Source organism: Periplaneta americana, chromosome 3 (assembly GCF_040183065.1).
Source record: "Periplaneta americana isolate PAMFEO1 chromosome 3, P.americana_PAMFEO1_priV1, whole genome shotgun sequence".
NCBI classification, from domain to species: Eukaryota; Metazoa; Arthropoda; class Insecta; order Blattodea; family Blattidae; genus Periplaneta; species Periplaneta americana.
Window position 1 is genome coordinate 121479851 of NC_091119.1, and position 21424 is coordinate 121501274.

The following is a 21424-nucleotide window of genomic DNA, read 5'->3' on the forward strand; positions in this document are numbered from 1 at the left end:
TAATTAAAACGGGTCAAAAACTAAATCACCCTGTCAAGTCCAGTACTCGATAAAAATCTCAGGACTGCATTTGTACAATTAAAATCATTTCCAAGAGCGTCACGAAGAGTCGGCCGAATTCCATATTGCCGACAGACACGGTCATACTTTCTACAATGCAATAAAAAATGCTCCACCGTAAGTGGAACATGGCATAGATCACACTCCGGCTGAAGCTCGCCACGTAGCAGATGGCCATGTGTCAGATAACAGTGGCCAATCCTCAACCAGGTGAGTAAAACTTCGTGTCGTGATGCTCTTGTGGACGAATCCCAAACTCGAACAGTATTCTTTATTCTTCGTAATTTGTTTTCCTCTTGTGCAGACCATTCTCCTTCCCATTGCCACCATATTCTACATTTCAAATAATGTAAGTCTTGCCACCTCTCGTGCCAATATACCAGAGTGCCATTCGTGGCACCATCTTTGGCTGCAGCATCTGCGGCCTCATTCCCACGAATTCCGACATGGCCAGGAATCCACACTACACCAATCTCGCAATCAGAGCTTAGGAGTGTGTGGAACAGCTGCTGAGTTCTTAACACAAGGGGATCCTCTGAATAGAGAGACTGCAAAGACTGAATGGCACTTAAAGAGTCGGAGCAGATTAGATATCTGCCCCGAGGTTCTCGAATTAAAAACAATAAAACTCTGTAAAAGGCATATAATTCTGCAGTAAAAACACTGGTATATTCGCTCAGTTTATATTTAAATATCTGTCCATTTGCAACGAAGGAGCAACCAACACAATCATTTACTCAGGATCCGTCAGTATAAACTAAAGAATAATTTGGATATCGGGATAAAAGTTCACTAAAACGAAGTCTATAAACAAAAGCTGGTGTAAAATTCTTAAAACTTTGGCTCAGGCTTACATCAAACATGGGGCGTTGCATAATCCACGGTGGAGTGGTGGTGCATTCTAGTGTGCGAACGGATGGTAGATCGACGTCGAGCTCAGAGAGCAGTTCACGGAATCGCACACCTGCTGGACGAGGTCTCCGTGGATTTTCACTGTATCGGCCGTAAAGAGACGAATGATGGAAAGAGTCGAAAGAATTGTGCTCAGGCTGCGAGCGGAGTTTAACCACATATGAGCACAACAGGACATTATGTCGCCGATACAGTAATGGTTCCCCAGCTTCACAATACAGGCTCGCTATCCGACTCGTTCGGAAGGCACCTGTAGCGAGTCGTATCCCATGATGATGGATAGTGTCTAAGAAACGTAGCTTAGATTTATTTGCTGAGCCATAGATAAAACAGCCATAATCCAGCTTTGAACGGATAAGAGAACGATATAGACGTAAAAGCACTATGCGGTCTGCACCCCAGCAAACCCCTGACAAAAGGCGTAAAATGTTTAAAGATTTTTCACAACGCCTTCTCAAATCACGGATATGCGCCTCCCATGTTAATTTATAATCAAAGATAAGGCCCAAAAACCTCGCAGTGTCTGTATATTGCAACTCCATTAAGACGCAGTTCAGGATGTGGATGGAGTCCACGATGGTTGTAGAAGTGGACACACTGCGTCTTTTGAGTGGAGAATTTAAAGCCATTGCGAAGAGACCACTCCGATAGCACATTGATGACCAGTTGCAACTGTCGACCGATAGATAGGAGGTATCGGGAACTGTAATATAGACTGAAGTCATCAACGTACAAGAGAGAAGATACTCGGTTACCTACACAGTGGGCAATGCCATTGATCGCAATGCAGAAAAGAACACTTAATACAGACCCCTGTGGAACGCCATTTTCTTGAAGATGTTCGTTAGAAAGTGTGGTGCCTACTCGAACTCGGAAATACCGCTCTGCCATGAACTTCTCAATAAACGTTGGCAGACTGCCACGAAGTCCCCAGTCATGCAGGGTTTGCAGAATTCCATAACGCCACGTGGTATCGTAAGCCTTTTCTAGATCAAAGAAGACCGCCACAAGATGTTCCTTCTTGAGGAAAGCATCTCTAATGGCGGTCTCCAGCCGAACAAGATGGTCTGCGGCGGATCTGTGCTTGCGAAAACCACATTGGATGTTAGATAATCGGATTCCCGATTCGAGTACCCACATCAGGCGTTTGCTTATCATCTTTTCCATAACCTTGCACACACAGCTGGTGAGACAGATTGGCCTGTAATTGCCAGGTAAAGAAGGGTCCTTTCCCGGTTTCTGGACTGGAATTACAATGGCAGAACGCCAAGCAGATGGAAATACACCCTCAGTCCAGATTCTATTGTACATAGAAGAAAGGATTTTCCAGCTGGTGGAAGATGACGAAGCATGCGGTTATGGATGTTATCAGGGCCAGGGGAGGTGTCAGGGGATGTGTCTAGTGCCGCCTCCAGCTCCTCGGATGTGAACGGTGCATTGTAGTCTTCAGTGTTGTCAGATTGAAAATTTAGGTTTCGTTTTTCTGCAGTATCTTTGATTTTCAGAAATTCCGGGTCATAATTATTTGAGCTGCTTATTTGTGAAAATGTGGTAGCAAATATTTCAGCAATGTCTATTGGACTGGTGGTCGTTACTCCATTGTTTAGAAGGCCCGGAATTACAGAACTACATTTCCCCATTATTCGACGGACTTTGTCCCATATGGTGTTAGCTGGGACGTTGTGTTTCAATGAACTGACGTAATTTGTCCAGGACGTCTTCTTAGCATCGCACACAATGCGACGAGCTTTGGCTCGAAGACGTTTAAACTGGACAAAATATTCTTGGGTCGGATGGCGCTCAAATTGGCGTAAAGCACGTTTGCGGTCACGGATTGCATCTCTGCAGGCATCCGTCCACCAGGGGACAGAGAAGCGTTTTGGCCTGCAGGACGACCGGGGGATAGATAATTCCGCTGACTTTATAACCACATTTGAGAAATGGTCTACTACGGAGTCCACATTTTCATGTCCGTTATCATCGAATGATATGGACTCCGAAAATCCGACCCAGTCCGCCTTTTTAAGAACCCAGTTTGGAGATCGAGATTCCGCCGGACGTAAAGCAGACATACGCATTCGAATGGGATAGTGGTCACTACCATGTAGGTCGTGAATCACAGACCATTCGAAATGCGTGGACAAAACTGGGCTACAAATGGAGATATCTATCATGGAGTATGTACCGTAAGCTAAGGAGAGATGTGTTGCTTCCCCTGAATTCAGGGTAACAAGATTTAGACGGGCACATACCTCTGCTATTTTATTTCCTCTGTCATCATCGGAATTTGAGCCCCATGAGTGGTGGGATGCATTGAAATCCCCCACTACCAGATATGGAGCAGGTACCTGCGAGAAAATGTCTTCAATGTCATGCACTGTGAAAGGTGTGTCTGGGGGTATATATACAGAGACTATTGAGAACTGGATGGAAGGTAGAGTGACTCGAGCGGCTATGCATTGATGTGGGCTGTTGATGTTGATAACAGAGGAAAAGATACTTTGGCGGAATAGGAGAGCACAACCTCCGTTGGCACGAATACCGGCAAGGTGATCGTACCGGTGAACGTAGTATCCCGAGATACTTAAGGAGTTTTCGGGCCGAAGGTGTGTCTCCTGGAGACATAAAATAGCAGGGTTTTCATGATAGATCAATTGCTGTAGTTCTGTATATCTGCTGCGTACACCGTTCACATTCCACTGTACAATATCAGTCATCAAGAAGAGCTATATCATGTTGGTGGCTTAACAGGGGATCTTCTCTTCTTTTCCTTTCTATGGGAAGATGCTTTTGCCTGCGACTGCTTTGTCTTCGACTCCGGCGACTCACTTGCAGTTCGTCGCACTCCTGATCGCGATCTTGATCGAGGACGTGATCGAGAACGTGATCTCGACCTGCCACCCGAACTAGGAGTGCGACGTTCTGGTGTTCTACTAGGCCTACAATCCTTCTCTGCTGTCATAGCAATAATTTTCTTAGGGACGTAAGGCCTGATGTCAAGTCCACAAGTGTCGTCTGACTCAGCAGTCTGAGTAGCGGCGTCTACATATGTCTGGGTTGCGATCTCAATTCGCTTCCCAGGTATGTTTGTAAGAGGTGGCGTTTGTGTGGTGGCATCGATTCCCTCTGTTGCTCTCTGCAGTACAGACGCATAGGACTTTTCAGTTGCCTTCTTTTCTTTATCTAAAATACGCTTACGTGCCTCAAAGAAGCTAATATTTTCCCGGACTCGAAGCTCTTGAATCGTCTTTTCCAGCATATACTTTGGGCAGTTTTTAGAATTTGAAGCATGGTCCCCAGAACAATTCACACAGTGCTCGGCGCCAGTACATGGGGAATCCCCATGGTCTGCACCGCCGCACTTTGCACAGATGATATTGTTTGTGCAACGTTTTTGCGTATGTCCGAACCGTTGGCACCTAAAGCACCGCATTCGGTTCGGCACATACGCACGCACAGGGACACGCTCGTACCCAACAAAGATATATTCTGGCAAGAGAGACGTTTCAAAGGTCAGAAAGACTGTGCTCAGGGTTTCAGTCCGTCCGTCCCGCTTCCGTATTAAACGGTAAGCCTTGGACACGGACTGTTCCGCCAGCTCTAATTGGATCTCTTCATCTGATAGACCATCTAGAGAATCTGTATGCACAACTCCTCGCGTGGTGTTAAGCGAGGAGTGTCGTTCAACTCTGATGGGGTATGACCCCAGCAACTTTGCTTTCAACAGCGTCTCACTCTGTTTTGCAGATGCAGTCTCAACGAGGAGACTACTGTTGCGGAGTCGAGTTGCATTTCTGACCTTTCCAACGAGTCCATCGAGCGCACGTCTCACGTAGAATGGACTAATGTCTTTCATAGTTTTTTCCGTTCCATCCAATGTGATACTGATAAACTTTGGAGGCGGCACTTTTACAGTAACTTTATCAGGGTTCAATTCCATAGCAATTTTCGTCATATGACCACCAGTCGTAGTTTCTCCTGTCTTATGTTTCTTATTAGTTTCTGAAGAAGGAGAAGAGAAGCGCGTAGAAGCCATTTTGAAATTGGCCCCCCCTACGGAACCGTCGGCGTCAGCCTGCCACCGGGGGGGCGGAAGAAAAAGACACCAAAAAAGTCTTCTCGGTCTGTGCCGGCCGTGGGGACCCCCCCACAGCCCGATCCCAAGCAACCCACTTCACGCAAGTTACCCTTCAAACTGGTCATTACACACCTAATGGCAAGTCTTACACCAGAGGCGTGTCGCAGTTTTATGCCCCTACCACGGGAATAACCGCCCGTGGCTCCCCACTCTACACTGAACACAAGTGCCAGGCTACTGCGGCTAACTCCGACCTACCCTCCCAAAGCCGGAGCAATCCGAGACCGCACGCAGCTTCAGGGGACTTGTGGTTGATTACACTGCGACACCCATACGTCAGCGGTAACACGTCGGAGCGACATATCCGCCCCGGCGAGCAGAGTCGGTCACCAGGACGTTTAAGTCGCTCCGGGCCCCCATTGGGGCTCTACGTGAGTGTACATGACTACTGGTCCGGGCTCCGCACCTAGACTTGCATATAGGGGCAGTATGAAGGGTCCACTATTGCTTCGTTGCTGGGCGCCCTGTCGGGCCACACAAGTCGGAAGTCGCGCTCGAAACCGTGGGACAGGACCACGGAGATAGGAAAGATCCCCGCTGGTGAGACGGGAGTTATAAACCTAAGAAACTTAACCTAATAATAGATATAAGAATTAGAAGGGGAAGAAGAATGAAGCCTCATCAGGCATTGTTAACAAATTCCGTCATGGTGGCGGACGTGGCAAAACAAACAGCGGGGATGGAGAGGTGAAAATGGCTGTGATGATGTGGTGGGCGTTCCGCATGCAATGGCAGCCGGCGGAGAGAAATAGTGATGAAAAAGAAGAGAACGAAGAGGAGTGGTTGGTGATAGGACGAAAAATGGCCGAAAAGAAGAGCACGAGAGCCACCATTGCACCCCCCGGTCACCACTTGGAGGAACCCACCTCGACCGGAAATTTCATCGACGGTCTGCCAACGGGAGGAGGACAGTTTTTCAATAATAGTGTCACAATGCGATCATAGCACTTTTTTTCAATGTTATGCCTCTCATCGTGAGAGTCTCACGTGATTACATTAAAGAACTTACTGGCATTATATTACGATACGTTAGGAAGGCAAATCTCATTGCTCGCAATCATAAGCTTTGTGATGAGAGACGCTGCTAACTCTGTCATAAGAGTAGCCAGTATTATATCACTCAGTAATGCCCATTCAGATTTAAATTCAAAGAAAATATCACCAGCCACTGTATCAGCCAGACGCTTGGCAGTTTAGTTTAATTTGAAACGGTAAAGAGTGCAGTTGTTTTGTACCTGGGTGATTTATATTTTAATATGCATTATAATGACTGACAGTCACAAAAAGCTAAGTGGTTCTCAATACCGAAAACACCTCTGATTGAGGTTCTGGCTGATATGTACAATTATTATCAGGCAGTACATCTCACTTGACGATGTGTGTCAGAGGAAGAACTGCATCTGAAATCTGATTAGTGTAATATGTAGCTAGTCAGCGATGTAAGTATGTAATGCAGAGGGCAAGGAATTGGTTACCCTACCCCATTATCTCCTGGCCTAGTTGCCTTATAAGTGATGCCTTGATGGTGTCACTTGTGGGGTCCAGACCTGTCTTCGGACAGTTGACTAAACAACAATATCGAACTCGCGAAAGACAAGGCAATAAAAAAGAGGAAATTGTGAGAAAAGGTGCAAAAATAGATGTGCTATTTAAAAAACAAACACAGCCAGCGTGTTCCAGTTCGAGTCAAGATATATCAGAGTGTAATAATGTGACGAACAATAGGTACCGAAAATAATGGAGCGTGTGGTTTATCAGAGTCAGGAGTTTCCGGTATTAGAAACAGTAATAATGACGCGGAATCAATTATTTCAGTTGATCCAAATGACGCATATAGTAGGTCGAAATATGGGGAGGAAATATTTTTCTCTGCCTAGAGGCGCCAAGTAGCTAGATTCGCCCCTGCTCTAATCTTAGAGAAATGCTACTGCACCTGTACGGAAGTGCGCCCATCGTCGCTATTTAGACACAGTTCCAAACTGATAAAACTAGTGGCATACTGTGGTCTTAGAAACACCAAGGCTTACTGAAAATTTACTGCTACTGATGTTTCAAAACAATGCCAACAATAGATATAAACTAATTATTTGTTAGGTAGCACCTCAAGGACAAATGATTAGAACATAATTGTAGGAAAAGACTTTTGAGACAACTTAGTAATCTACTACTATCCATCTCAGTACTCAAATATCATAGAATCTAATGGGGAACCGAACTCCAAAACTTTTGATAATAACTTTTGAGTTTATGCCTAGGTTGTACCACGATTTACAGAATTACAGGGTCATTATACAAAATTACACAATGGACATACGTACAGTATATGCAACTTTTTCACCACCAATCTAAAAAATTAAATGAAATAAATAAAATTTTCCTGGAATTTAAATCTGACTCTTTTGGTAAGAAGTCATCAACTAAGTAACAAGTGCACTTGAATCAGGCACTCTCAACAAGAAGACAAATATTGACACAATCAGAGATGGGTCTCAAACTCTTTTTTTTTTTTTTGGCGGCGCTCTATTCCAATTGCTGTAGACGTCACGACTTCCCTTCTCTATTCCAATCACAACATGAGTGTGCGTGTTGATATTCACCAGACTGCAGCTTCAGAACCATATAGCGATACTTGTTATACCCTACATTCGTAGATAATATTTTATCATCTGCCATACCCTAGCCCGTATCTTCTCAGAGACATGCCCAGTGGCGGTTCGTGAACTTGTGGATTTGGAGAGCTGCAGTAGATTTCGGTACATACAAATTTCACTTCTTGATACCATTACTAATAAGTATAGGACGAAAATAAATGCACTACATATCGAAATACCAAAACTTCCTGACTTAGTTGGGAGATGTCTGTGGGACCATTTGCTAATCCCTAAGAAAAACTAATACCGTCGATTTCAGTCTGAATTTCAGATCGGCAGACACTCAACTTACAATCTACCAGTTCATTCTGAATTGTCTTAGAATAACCTTAAACAGTGGCATGTTCCAAATGATTTTTTAGAGGCTCGTTTAGATTACTCACGAACTGTAGCAACCCACGAAACACATCAGGGTTCCTCGAATCGTTTTTTCATCATGTCCCCTAAGGGGAAGTTCATATTGGCCACAAAATGTGATACAATCAATATTTTTTTTTTAATAATTTCAAGATTTTTTCTCACTTCTTGATTATGTTTGAGAATGTTTGTTCTGTTCGTTTCACTTAATTGCACAGCAGTATGAGTTGCGTAACATAGCCACTGAAACAACATTTTTCAGGTGAGACTGCGAAGATTCGTGCATTTTGCTTTTTAGGGGCAAATGTCCTAAATCTGTCACACCACTCCTAGTCCATGCAGAATCACCACCGAAGAGGAGGCAAGGAAAACAAAATACAGATTTTTTTTTGTTCACATCTACGTAACCACAAATGCTTAGCGTAAATTTCATTGTTGTACTTCCTTACATATATGCACTATTTCGGCTGGATGAAGCTTAAGTAAGATTTAAGTCGGGTAATGGACGACCCTTTAATTTCACTTCATTACATCAATATTCTCCGCAAGGGAAAGTTGAGAAAAATAAAATTAATATTCTGTAATTCACACACACTCATGCTTGCAAATTTGCACTGGTTAAGTTACGGTATTAAGACGTCACACCAAAGCAACACTCGGATATACTGATGATGGTCAACAATTTTCTAAAACTGGAAAAGAAGTCTCTTTCGTATTTTACGTGCTATATCAAAAGGATTCTACTCGTGCAATCATTTTGAGTTAAGGCAAATATTAGGTTCTGCTGGAGGCTGGATATATACGTAATAATAAGGCAAAAGAGAATATTAATTTCGTCATATTAACTCGATAAGATTCTACAACAATAAGTATGTGAAAAGAAAATAAAAATTTTGTCAATACGTTTCAAGAGAATAGAGAATCCATTTGACGCAGCATTACAATAGCGGTGTGGGAGGAGAGGAAAGATCCCTTGTGGCCTGGCTCTGCACGTCACTGCAGCGAGATATGGGTTTTAAACAGCGACAGTTTTCCTCTGCTTCCCTTCATCTCTCTACCCCCTGACCATGCAAGACACACTCTCTATGAGCTGATCACCCTGCAGATCCCAGGACGACTTTGAATGCAGTGTCAATTCCAATACAGTCGACGCGCGAAAAGATTATGCATAAGGTAATAGTACATATTCCCGGCCAGATGAAATATAAAGCAATTTACCAATAAAAGCTGTAACAATTCTTCTAAAAATTAAAATAAATATTATTTTTATTTTCCTGTCAAAGCAGGGAGTGCTGCAACTCCGCAGCTCTTACGGACGAGCCGCCCCTGGACATGCCTCACGTTACGAATGGTCGGCCCTGAGAAACTACATTAATTTGGAAATATACCCCACTTTTACTCTAGCAATTTGCATTATACTGTAACATAATTCGTTAAGTCTGCTTTTCGTTTTGTTTACATAAACAGATCAGATCACACAAGAGTTTGTAACTAGGCGTGTTAGCAATTGATTACATCATCCATATCACATATCAAGTAACATAAGCAGTGAACTGTCATGTGTCCTTTACGGTTTAATAGTGGCCATGGTTTACTTCCTTGTGATGTCAAGGTCCTTATTATTTAAATTCATCTATACAAAGTGCATATTGCTGATAACATCGAACAGTTCCGATACGTTTTGCGTGTTTTATTAGGTAATACAAACAGTAGAGTGCTGTGTAAAATAAAAATTCCAGTGTATAAAATATTGGTTACAGAATCTTTGATTGGAAAAGGTGGTTCTGTAAAAGAACTGTGATCTAATTGTAATATTACCTGTATGTGAATGTTACATATCAGTCTTCTTGCTCACTGACGTCCTTGCATGCATCTTGCTCTGTACAATACACGTTTGAATACATTTCCTTGTATATAATAATAAAATTATGCTGATGGAATGAGATGCTGAAATATTTTTGAAGTCCCAGACACAAGACAATGCGCATGATCGGAGACGCTGAGCACAGACTTGTAAGATAACGCGTAAATGAGTTATTTAAATCCACTTTATTTGGTTTGTTGTTGGAACTAGTTTCGAAACTTACTTGTAAACTGAAAGAAAAATGTTAATATGTTATAAATGATAAAGCGAGACCTTCCATTTCGTCTCAGTAGCTCAGACGGCTGATACGTCTGAATTTCATGCGGAAAGGACCAGGTTCGAATTCGTGTCCGCGAGTTTTCTTTTCTTTTTTCCTGAATAACGTTAAAATGGGGTTCTAGAAAGTCCTGGAATAAAGGGAGGGCATCCGGTTTAAATATATTATGAAAACTACATAAATCTATTTCTTCATTTTCTCAAGTCTCTCTTGATAAATTGAGTTGAAAATTTACGAAGTTACTATCTTCATTTACAAGAACACTATGTGGATTTTAAAAAATGCCATGTTTTAAATTTTCCACATTTTGACAATTTCCTTGTACAACCAATCACCGTTTCACTCCTGGCTCCTACAATTTTAAAACATATTTTTAATTTCTTCTGTCCAGCCTGTTCCAAAAGAATCTGGCATCGACGTGAATCAATATAATTAAAATTATTTACAATGTAAGTAGTACTTTTTTTTTTTAATTTTCCTGAAAATGTTCACTCAAAAATATTTTTTCTATTAAAAATAGGGCAAGAATATTAATTCGCATTGTAGATCATGACATATACAATAACCATTCAAAATTTCACGCAGTTATATTTAACAGTATTTTACTTATAAGGGGAATGGTTTAAAATGTTAAGTTTTGGAGAACAAGTGACAAACTTAACACGTGGTGCTGTCTAGAACTCTCCTAGTGCATATTTTTGGCCGTAACTCTGAAAATAACAGAGCTATTTAGAAAATTCTTTCACAAACAAAAAGGGGAAATTCTATACTTCAGATTTCGGACAAAACAAAACAAAAAGCTTTTGTTTTTTGCACCAGTTCCCCCAATAGAGTTTTAGAAAGTCCTGAAATTAAGCGGCCGAATGTAAAACAAGGATATAGGTTTCCAATAAAGACTATTAGTCACAGTCAATTCAAAATTGCAAATTAAAATAATATAAACGATATAACAGGTCACTCAACAATATATTTTAACAAGTAATTGTAATTTAGATTTTGCAATGTCACAGTAAATAGGTTGATTTTTATTTTTAACAATTACAATGAAATTTAAAAATATTAACACCCATTGAGGAATTCACATTAAATAACAATAACAACTACATTTAAATACAAACACTGTAATCTACCAAGACGAGACGAAAACACAAATATTTAGCCAGTCTGTTGGTCTCACCACACGCAGGTGCTGTTCCAAAGCACTGGCAAAGAATGTTACAGTCAGCATCATTTAGGAAATCGTCCCAAAATGGGAAACGAACAAGTGAAAGGGATGACCTCGAGAAAGCTTTGGAACACGTAGTATAGATCACCTCAAACATCATTTTCATGGCGATCGATGTACTAGTTCCTGAGTAACTCGATGAGGTCGACCTGGCTGGCGAGTTGGTATAGCGCTGGTCTTCTATGCCCAAGGTTGCGGGTTCGATCCCGGGCCAGGTCGATGGCATTTAAGTATGCTTAAATGCGACAGGCTCATGTCAGTAGATTTACTGGCATGTAAAGAACTCCTGCCGGACAAAATTCCGGAACATCTGGCGACGCTGATATAACCTCTGCAGTTGCGAGCGCCGTTAAATAAAACATAACATTAAACTCAATGATCTGTAAGACTATTGCGCTGTTTTTTAAGACCTTGCGATGGAGACTAGTTTACCAACCGTGTATTACAAAAGCCACTTGTCAAATGGGGTAAACAGTATGACTTTGAAACTACAAATATAAGACAATAAGGTCCATGACAAAAGACAACGACATGATAAGGACTACGACAAGAAAAATGATAAAGACCATAGTGAAGATCACGACATGGACCACGAAAAGCACAATAACACAGATCAAGACGAAGGTCATGATAATCACAAGAATCGTGACAAAGGCAACAAGGACTACGGTAAGTGACACGGCAAATACAAGGTCCACGATAAGGACTGCGATATGGGCAACAACGACCACCATATAGATCACAAGGACCACGCCCACGACAGCGATCTCGATAAGGAACATGACAAAGACAACAAGAACCATGGCAAAGACGGCAAATACCAAAATAAGGACCCTGATAAGGACAGCAAGGACCACAATAGGGACCATTACAAAGACAAGAAACTACGGAAGGACCGTTTCAAAGACGACAAGGACCATGGTGCTCGTCATGGTCCATGTCATAATCCTTGTCATAGGAATGTTGTGATCCTTATCGTGATCCTTGTCGTTGACCTTGTTGTGCTTGTTGTCCTTATCATGGTCGTTCTTTTTGTCATGATCCCCACGTGATCCTAGTTTTTGTCGTGGACCTTATCGTGATCCTTGTTTTTATTTTGGTCCTTATCGCGATTCCTTGTTTTTGTCGTTGTCCTTATGGTCCTTGTTGTGTTTAACATGATCCTTATTTTGGCTTTGGTTTTTATCGTGCCCCTTATCTTATTTATGTCGTGATCCTTACCATGGTCTTTGTCTTTATCATGGTCCTATTGTGATCTCTGTATTCTTTGTCCTTTAACAGTTAAAGCTGAATATCAAGAACTGCAAGAAAGTGCCATCAAGCATCCTGGTAGTGCGTGCTCTGAGGCACCATCATTGAGTGAGTAGTCAGCCAAGAGACATAGGTTCTTCAGAAGTTCAATTTCAACATACGAATATTTATTTTATGTGAATTTGCAAAATTACGTGTGTTACCAATTATTAGCAGTATTCTGCGTAATGTGATCGACAAATATCCATTAAAATAGTGTTCATAAGATATTAAATTTATTATTTTTAACCAATAATATGCACTAGCAGAGTAACTAGTACGAAAATAATGTCATAGTAAGACATTTATCTTGGTTGACATTGAAGTAAATCGAGGATCTATAAGATTAAAGTGAGGAAATAATAATGTATTAGTTATTTTGGAGCAGTCGTATTCTACAAAAGTTACGAAAGTCCACACTTGTGGAGTAACGGTTAGCGCGTCTGAGCGCGAAACTAAGTGGCCCGGGTTCGAATCCCGGCCGGGGCAAGTTACCCGGTTGAGGTTTTTTTCTGAGGTTTTCCCTCAACCCAATATGAGCAAATGCTGCGTAACTATCGGTGCTGGACCCAGGACTCATTTCACTGGCATTATCACCGTCATCTCTTTCAGACGCTAAATAACCTGAGATGTTGATACAGCGTCGTAATAAAAAAAAGTTACGAAACGCTGTTTTATATACCAGTACGAAATCCATGCAGGAAAATGTTCCACAAACGAAGTTGTGAATACTACTTTTTCGCACACAAATGTTCCTATAGGCATAATGATTATTCAATATGTGAAAAATCTGAGAAATATTAAAATAAAGCATAGCTAAATATTTAACTGAGCCAGGCACTTCCCTCCCTCAGGCAATATTGGCAGCTAAGACCTATAAAATCTACTATATAATTATCCCAGGCAATATTGGCAGCTAAGACCTATAAAATGTACTATATAATTATCCCAGGCAATATTGGCAGCTAAGGCCTATGAAATCTGCCATATAATTATACTTTAAGAAGTAAGACTCTTTACCCTTTCGTGAATTCTACGGTAGTATCAATTATATCCGGTTATACGTAAATAAGGTGCCGCGCGGGGTGGCTCGGTTGGTAGAGCAACTGCGGACTGGAAGGTCTTGGGTTCATTCGCTAGCGATGACTGTATTTTTCTCGTTGCCAGAACTTACAGAACGCCTGAAGTTGACTCAGCCTCCCATCAAAGTGAGTACCGGTTCATTCCCGGGGTTAAAGGCAGTCCGAGCGTGGTGCCGACCACACTATATCATTCTAGTACCGAGGTCAAGAAAGGACGGACCTGTACCTCCAGGTCTCCACTTCCAAGGGCGTATAAGGGGATACCTTTACCTTCATACGTGGGGGAATTGAACATTGCTATGTCCACAATCACAAAAATAAAGATTTAATAAACGTACGTGTGTGTGTGTACAAAATAAAGAATACTTCATAACAAGTGTGTTTTGACAAATGATTTCAATGAAGGGGGGAGCAACGGTGAATTGTTCAACAGGCTAGCTGTTTGCAACAATCCCCACAGTAGATTTTCACCTGACGACGAAGAGAGAGTCACTCTTCGAAACGTTGTGCTACAATTTTGAAAATTAGCAATGGAAAAAGTCGAAACAGCTCAACCATTGAAATTATTTCTGTTGGAAACAATTTAAAAATGAGCATTAATAAGATACCGGTAATATCGACATTTAACTAACCTGTTTACTATTTTTATTCATAGATAACAAAGCCACAACGCCCACAACTGGCAGTTTCTCAAAGAAAAGGTATCAATTCATATCCCAACAGATTCCTATAACTAAAACTGTATTAGATCAACTGTTCTTAGGTCCACTGACATTCTCATCAAATCACAGCTTCATTATTGCCTTTATACGAAAACCATAACATCACCTCTTCGAGCGTCTGTAGTTGCCATGTATAATGCAGTACACAATAAGCCTATACTAACATTGCCTACAACGAATCAAAATTAGTAATAGGCCTTTCATCTACATTCATGGAAACATTCATCTACCTACTGGTAGATTCATACAGTGATAAAATGTTTGTAATCATTGCATTCAGTGAGCACTATTATACACTTTTCATAATAGGCCTATTTATTTTTTAAATATACATGAAATGAAGTTCATTTACCCATTAAATGTTAATAACGAGAAACAAATTGAATTATAAATAGCACGAACTTAGAATTTTGATACAAGTGGTCACAGTGAAAATTACAATACTGTAATTCAAGTGTAAAAACTAGATAAAAAGCACAAATTACGGGTATTCTTTAGACCATTTCCCACTACTGTACATATGCCGGTTTTGCACAAAGTTGATGCAATCAATGTCGCCAATATAGAAACACAAAATTAACTAGACTATCCAAGCCTTTATGCCATTTTTGCATAGAACTTTGTACAACGAGTTAGAAAGAGAAAGATAGCCTTCTCTTTCTAACTCGTTGAACTTTGTATAAGCAATGCACTTGTCGTCTACATGTTCTCGCCATGTCTTCCTTTCGTCTTTTATTGCCCTTGTCGTAACCAGTCGTTATAGTTCGGCATGTTCTCATAGTTTTATTGTTAAAATATATTTAAATATTGTAAATAGACATATATGACATTATACAGATTTATATTTATTTATTTCTGGATGTCCGTATATATTTTTTTCTTGTAATTTAGTAATACACTTTTCTTGCACTTGTCATTTCCTTGTCGTATACACGTTCTCGCCGTGTCTTCCTTTCGTCTTTTATTGCCCTTGTCGTAACCACTCGCTATAGTTCGGCATGTTCTCTAGTTTTATTGTTAAAATATATTTAAATATTGTAAATAGACATATATGACATTATACATATTTCTATTTATTTATTTCTGGGTGTTCATATATATTATTTTCTTGTAATTTAGTAATACACTTTTCTTGCACTTGTCATTTTCCCGGCACTTGTCACCCTCCCGCCAATATAGTATTGTCCTTTCATTGCCGTTGTGGTCATCTACGAGAATGGAAGTCTGTAATTTCACTGATCTGGCGCCTCACATATCGACTGAAGAAAGCACTATTCAGTGGATACGAGACCAGAGGCTTGTGCCCACAGAAATGGATTGCCCTTTCTGTAATACTCGTCTTGCGGTACGCCCTGGGGTAAATGCAAGACAAGTATTTGGAAGATTTAGGTGCCGAAGAAATCATGGTCAACGAGGGCAATTTGAACAAGCTGCCACGACTAACACCTTTTTTTACGACATTAGATTGCCGTTAAAAAAGGTGTTAGTGTTCTTGTATTGTTTCGCCATGGGTGATTCATATGACAGGATAAGGAAGGAATGTCACACTGCCGGAGAGCCTGACATATCAGATGCCACCATCGCAGATTGGACATCATACTGCCGCGAGGTGTGTATGGACAGCCTTGATCGCCGATATGCCAATCAACCTCTAATTGGCGGTCAAGGGCATATCGTCGAAGTGGACGAGTGCAAGATAGGAAGACGGAAGTTCCACGTTGGTCGCCTGGTAGAAGGCATGTGGGTCCTAGGCTTGATTGACAGGCAGACCAGAGAAATTCGGCTGGAGGTGTGCCCTGACAATCGTCGGGATGCGCAGACGCTCCTACGTCTAATCAGGAAACACGTCCAGCCAAATACAACGATCTATACAGACTGCTGGCGGGGTTACGACAGCCTCAACCAGCATCAATTTCAACATCTGTCTGTTAATCACAGCCTCAACTTCGTCGACCCTGTTACGGGTGTACACACCAATAACATTGAATCTGCCTGGCGACCACTGAGGAAGAGACTGTCTCGTGGAGGTGTCCACCACAACGACATGGCGATGCATTTATGTGAGTATTTGTGGAGACAGGACTGCACGAGACTGGCTAGACATCCCTTCCCTGCCCTGATCGAGGACATTAGAGCATTATATCCTGGTGGAAGGCCATGAGGATAAATTTCAGAACACGGATTCCTGGCCTTGACCTCCTCTATTCTCCTCTTCCAATCAGATCTGTCCAGTGATGTTCTCTTCCATGCCGTTACTCCCAAAACTTGTCTAGCATCGTCTCTCACTCCATCAGCCCATCTATCCTTCGGTCTGCCTATTGGTTTTTTACCATATATCCTTCCCTCCATTACTTTCCTAGGTATCCTCTGGTTCTCCATTCTGTTGATATGCCCAGCTCATTCCAACCTTCGGAGTTTGATGTGTGTCACTACATCCATATCTCGATATTGTTCCATTACTTCCTGGTTATACCTTATCCTCCATTGTCCATTTTCATTAACTGGTCCAACTATCTGCCTCGATATCTTGTGTTCCTATGTAGCTAATGTTTATTCTGTATGTCTTATTTCACAATGTTGTAGTGTTCCTATATAGCTACTATTTATTATGAATGCCTTGTTTCACAGTGTTATGCAGTGTGTCATGTTCCTGTGTAATGTTTATTTTGTATGTCTTGTGTCACAGTGTTATGTAGTGCCTAATGTAAAAAAAAAATTTTTCTTGTGCATGTCTTGTTTCACAGTGTTATGTAATGTATAGTATTTCTATGTAAGGTTCACTGTGTGTGCATAACAGTGTTATGCAGTGTGTAGTCGTCCTGTGTGATGTTTATTGTGTATGCATAGTATTGTCTAAATGTCCTGGAAGGAATGTTATAAATACCCTTCCAGGACATTTGGTCTGGTACATAAGGTCTGGTCAGACATTTAGGCATTTCTGTAAGGTCCTTGATATTTGGTCTGGTAGTATGTTTCGTCCTGTCTGTTAAGTCCTTGCATTTTGGTCCGCTGGTCTGGTGTACCTAATTGATAGGCACAAAAAAGATGTTTAAAAAATTTAATAAAAGTATACAGTATATCAATGTAATTAAACAGTTAAAAAATGTAAAACATTGTAAATAATAGTATGAATATATATATATATCATTCTGAATCTTCATCTTCCGGAATATCAGCAGTATTGCACTTGAGTCTGTATGCAACCGCTCTCAGGTAGGCTATTTGCTGATGTTATTCCTGTTTTTCTTTCATACTGGGACACAATTTCTGCAACGAATTGTTTATTATGCATATATTTTGTGGATGTAACTTGAGTGTGACCCCTAAAACTGCGTTATAACTTGCTCATTGCTTCCCTGTTCGTCTTTCAGAACTTTAACAAACTTTCAAATAGAAGGATGATGAACTATCATTAACTTTTTTAATTTGCTGTGCAATGCTTCTACCACATTATTTGTGTTCTCCATTTGTGACAGCATTATAAATATTTCAGGTTGATGGTGGGAACCTAGGGGCCTCTGGTCTTCCCCTACCACGTCCACGTCTGCCCCTAACATACGTCCTTTCAATGTATGCAATAAAATCATCCAGATTTTCAGGGCATCCTTTCGCAATGCAATCAAAAGTCTCAAAAACATCATAGGCTGGCACCAAAGGCAACCCAAAAAACATTAATACACTGCTGTGAGTTTCGCTACCTAATGTGACATACTCTGAAGTGAGACCTAGTGGCTATTATTCTCCAGAGGAATTGTGAAAAATGAAACATGCAGTCACGTACACGAGCGCCTGGAAACAACTCTCGAACTGCATTAATGTTTGCAATTTCGAAGTCCATTACACAGACTGAAGGTTCGATGGTGAGATGTCTTTCTTGCGCCAATTCCGATATCTTCCTGTACAAACATCTGTATGCTTCCTCACGCCTCCTGCTTGTAAAGGCATATACAAGTGGTATTGCATGCCCCATGAGTAGTCCATGTAAGGTAAACAGCTGTAAGAATTGTGTGGGGGAGTTTTAAGTGTTCCATCGGAGAATATTGTAGACCTTGTGCTCAGGTGTCTCAGGTTTTAATTTGTGCATATGAGCATTCTTTCGTCATTTTGGGGCCAGGAGTCGTACATTAGAAAACTATCACCACGTTTAGTTACCTGTAATTCGGGAGGAACTTCAAAATCATGGATAGAAGCTGGGTTTCTTGACGACTTCTGTTCTGTACACGATTTATTTGCCTCTTCAAGTTGTTTCTCCGAGGTAACATTTTTAAAATATCTTGCTCATGTACGTCCCTGAGTACTATTCTTAAACCTGAGCCAGCGTTGCTGTAGGTTCTTCGGCGCGGCTTTTCAATCCATGTACAGTTGTACGTACTTCCCAGATGCATTGGGATTGTGTTGGTGATCATTTCTCCCATCCATTAAAATCGTTACATTTTCTAAATTCGAACTAGAATGGGACCTTGCATTGCACACTTGTCGTTCTTCACACCTCCAGTAACGTTTGGTTCTGTCCTTGTTGAAAGAGTGGTGGTGTTATAACTAAGTATCGGTTTTCCTTTCCATGAATACGGTATGTGATTTGTGCCATTTTACACTGTAAATTTAGACTGCATAAATTACAAATAAGAAATTTTGAATAATAAATGTTTATTGCCAAGCAACAATATTAAGAATACAAATAAGTAGTAAACATCAATTTTTAAGTGGCTATTATTGTGATTGAAAGTACCTAATGTCTAACAGGACATTCAGAAAAGGACTTTATTGACCGGACCTACTGTCGTCCAGGACATAACTGACAGGGCCAAAAGACCCCAATCATAAATAGGCCTACAACCCCTGCATTATTTTTGAACTCAGTAGGCCTCAGCATTTCCACTGTGGGATAAGTCCTTTCTTATAGCACTTATACACTGTATGTCGAAGTAAGTACCTAGTAAATTATCGATGTGGGTGTAAATGGAGTGGTATGAGGGGAAGACCATCATGTTCTTTCATCAACTTTACTGTTTATTGTGTGTGCATTTTCTCTGTTGCATGCACAGTTTTATTTTGAAATTGTTGATAGTGATACAAGTCTATAACGAGTAGACCTAGCTAGTATACTAATTACTGTGTGTTCATTTCTTCTGCTTTAAGATGTTATGAAAATGTCCTTAAAAATGATATGGGTCTACAATCAGCAATGTACTATTTTACTGTGTGTGCATTTGTTTTGCTTTTGAATGTTATTTTGAAAATGTTGTTAATACTAATAAGGGTCAAATCCGCAATAGTAGTATGTAGTATACTATTTACTGTGTGTGCATTTGTCCTGCTTTTTAATGTTATGAAAATGTTAATACTGATACTGGTCTGCAATTAGCAATAGGCTAATAGCTTTGTTTCAATTTTCTTACATTGATTCTACTTTTGAGTGTCGGTATTTGAGTCTCCCTGAGAAATAGCACACTGCATTAACTGCATGAAGGGCAAAAGGAGGAAAAATTATTTCGCAACAGGCTTTCAGAACTGTACGTGTTATTTAATCATATCCATTGGAACATTTTGTTTTTCAAATATGTTTCATATCATAAACTACATAATTTCTTCTGCAATAGTGAGAATACATTTGAGACCTGCAAATTCAGTGCTGAATGTATCTACTAAATAATGAATTGCAGGAGCAGCATCTTCTGCACAATTAATAAGACTTAATTTTAAGGTGTGAGTGATATTTATATACAATTCATTAAACGAATTTACAATAGAATTTGGGTCTCCTACTTGACAGTCATTAATTTCAATAAAAGAAATGGTTTAATCTTTGGTTGTTGATCAGGTTAATTTTTTATAATTTCGCTAATACCGGTAGATTTAATGTTATTTGAATTGATTTATTCAGATATAGGTATCTTCTTGCATCTTTTATAGGTTTTCAAAACAATTAAGTAGCTGTTACGGTAGGCCTACCATAGTGAGGAATATTATGAGAATCATTACTGTTCTTACTCATTACATACAGATTCATATTTTTACTATCAGGATTTGGATTTTTTCACAACCTAGGCTGGAAGCCATTCATTGAAATAATTCCTATATGTAGATCAAAACACATTAAGTTTCCTATTAATATCTATGATACTGGTAGTAGGCCCATTTACATTTTTCCAAGATTCATTTGGTAAACATGAATAAAATTTAAATGATTAATGAATTTAAAATGTATTATCTTCTTTGTGTTTTTAAACTGATGTCTTTCTTTATTTGTCAGTGACACTGTAAATGCGATTTGTGCATCATAATTACAAAGGCTACTGGTTAAAGTTGTGTGGAATAAGAATTCAATGTAGCGCCTACTTTTATCTTTACAATTATTAGGCTTATTAATGGCTAAATTACTTCAAGCTTGTATTCTGGTTGAGAAACTTACTGTAGATATGACTAAGGTTATAAGTTTCAAAATGTGAGTTTAATTTATTTTTGCGGAATTGTTCCCAGAGATAAATAATCTATGTTTATGTCACTACAACTCTCAAATCCCATTAGCCTATGTGGTTTCCAAAGTCTTTTCATTAAAAAGTATGGGTTGGATGTATTTTTTTAATCTCTTACTGGTTCCTGCAAACATATAAGGTATTTAATTTTGACATCTGCCCAGCAACTTGAATGCCACAGATGTCAATATATTGTTCACTACAGGAATCAAACATATCAATTTCACTAAATAACTGGTCATCTCTAAAACAGGCATGCCCTTCTTTAGAAGAAATTAGAATCTACCACATATCCATGTAAAGGCAATAGAACTGTAAGTTTATATTTTCTGTTGTTTCTTATTACTATGTTTAGGTAGCAGTATACATA

The 21424-nt window shown here is 40.1% G+C and overlaps 2 protein-coding genes across 4 annotated transcripts in view; one reads left to right on the forward strand and one right to left on the reverse strand.

Moving 5' to 3' along the window:
• The window catches only part of LOC138696472 (SH3 domain-containing protein 19-like), a 66198-nt gene that overhangs the window by 34729 nt on the left and 10045 nt on the right, over positions 1-21424 (reverse strand). The gene's annotated exons all lie outside the window — the stretch shown is intronic.
• LOC138696474 (cysteine-rich hydrophobic domain-containing protein 2) overlaps positions 14841-21424 on the forward strand; it is a 44824-nt gene continuing 38240 nt past the window's right edge. The window contains exon 1 of the mRNA XM_069821486.1: positions 14841-14857. The gene's annotated coding sequence lies outside the window, so the exon portion shown is untranslated. The remainder of the gene's footprint in view (positions 14858-21424) is intronic.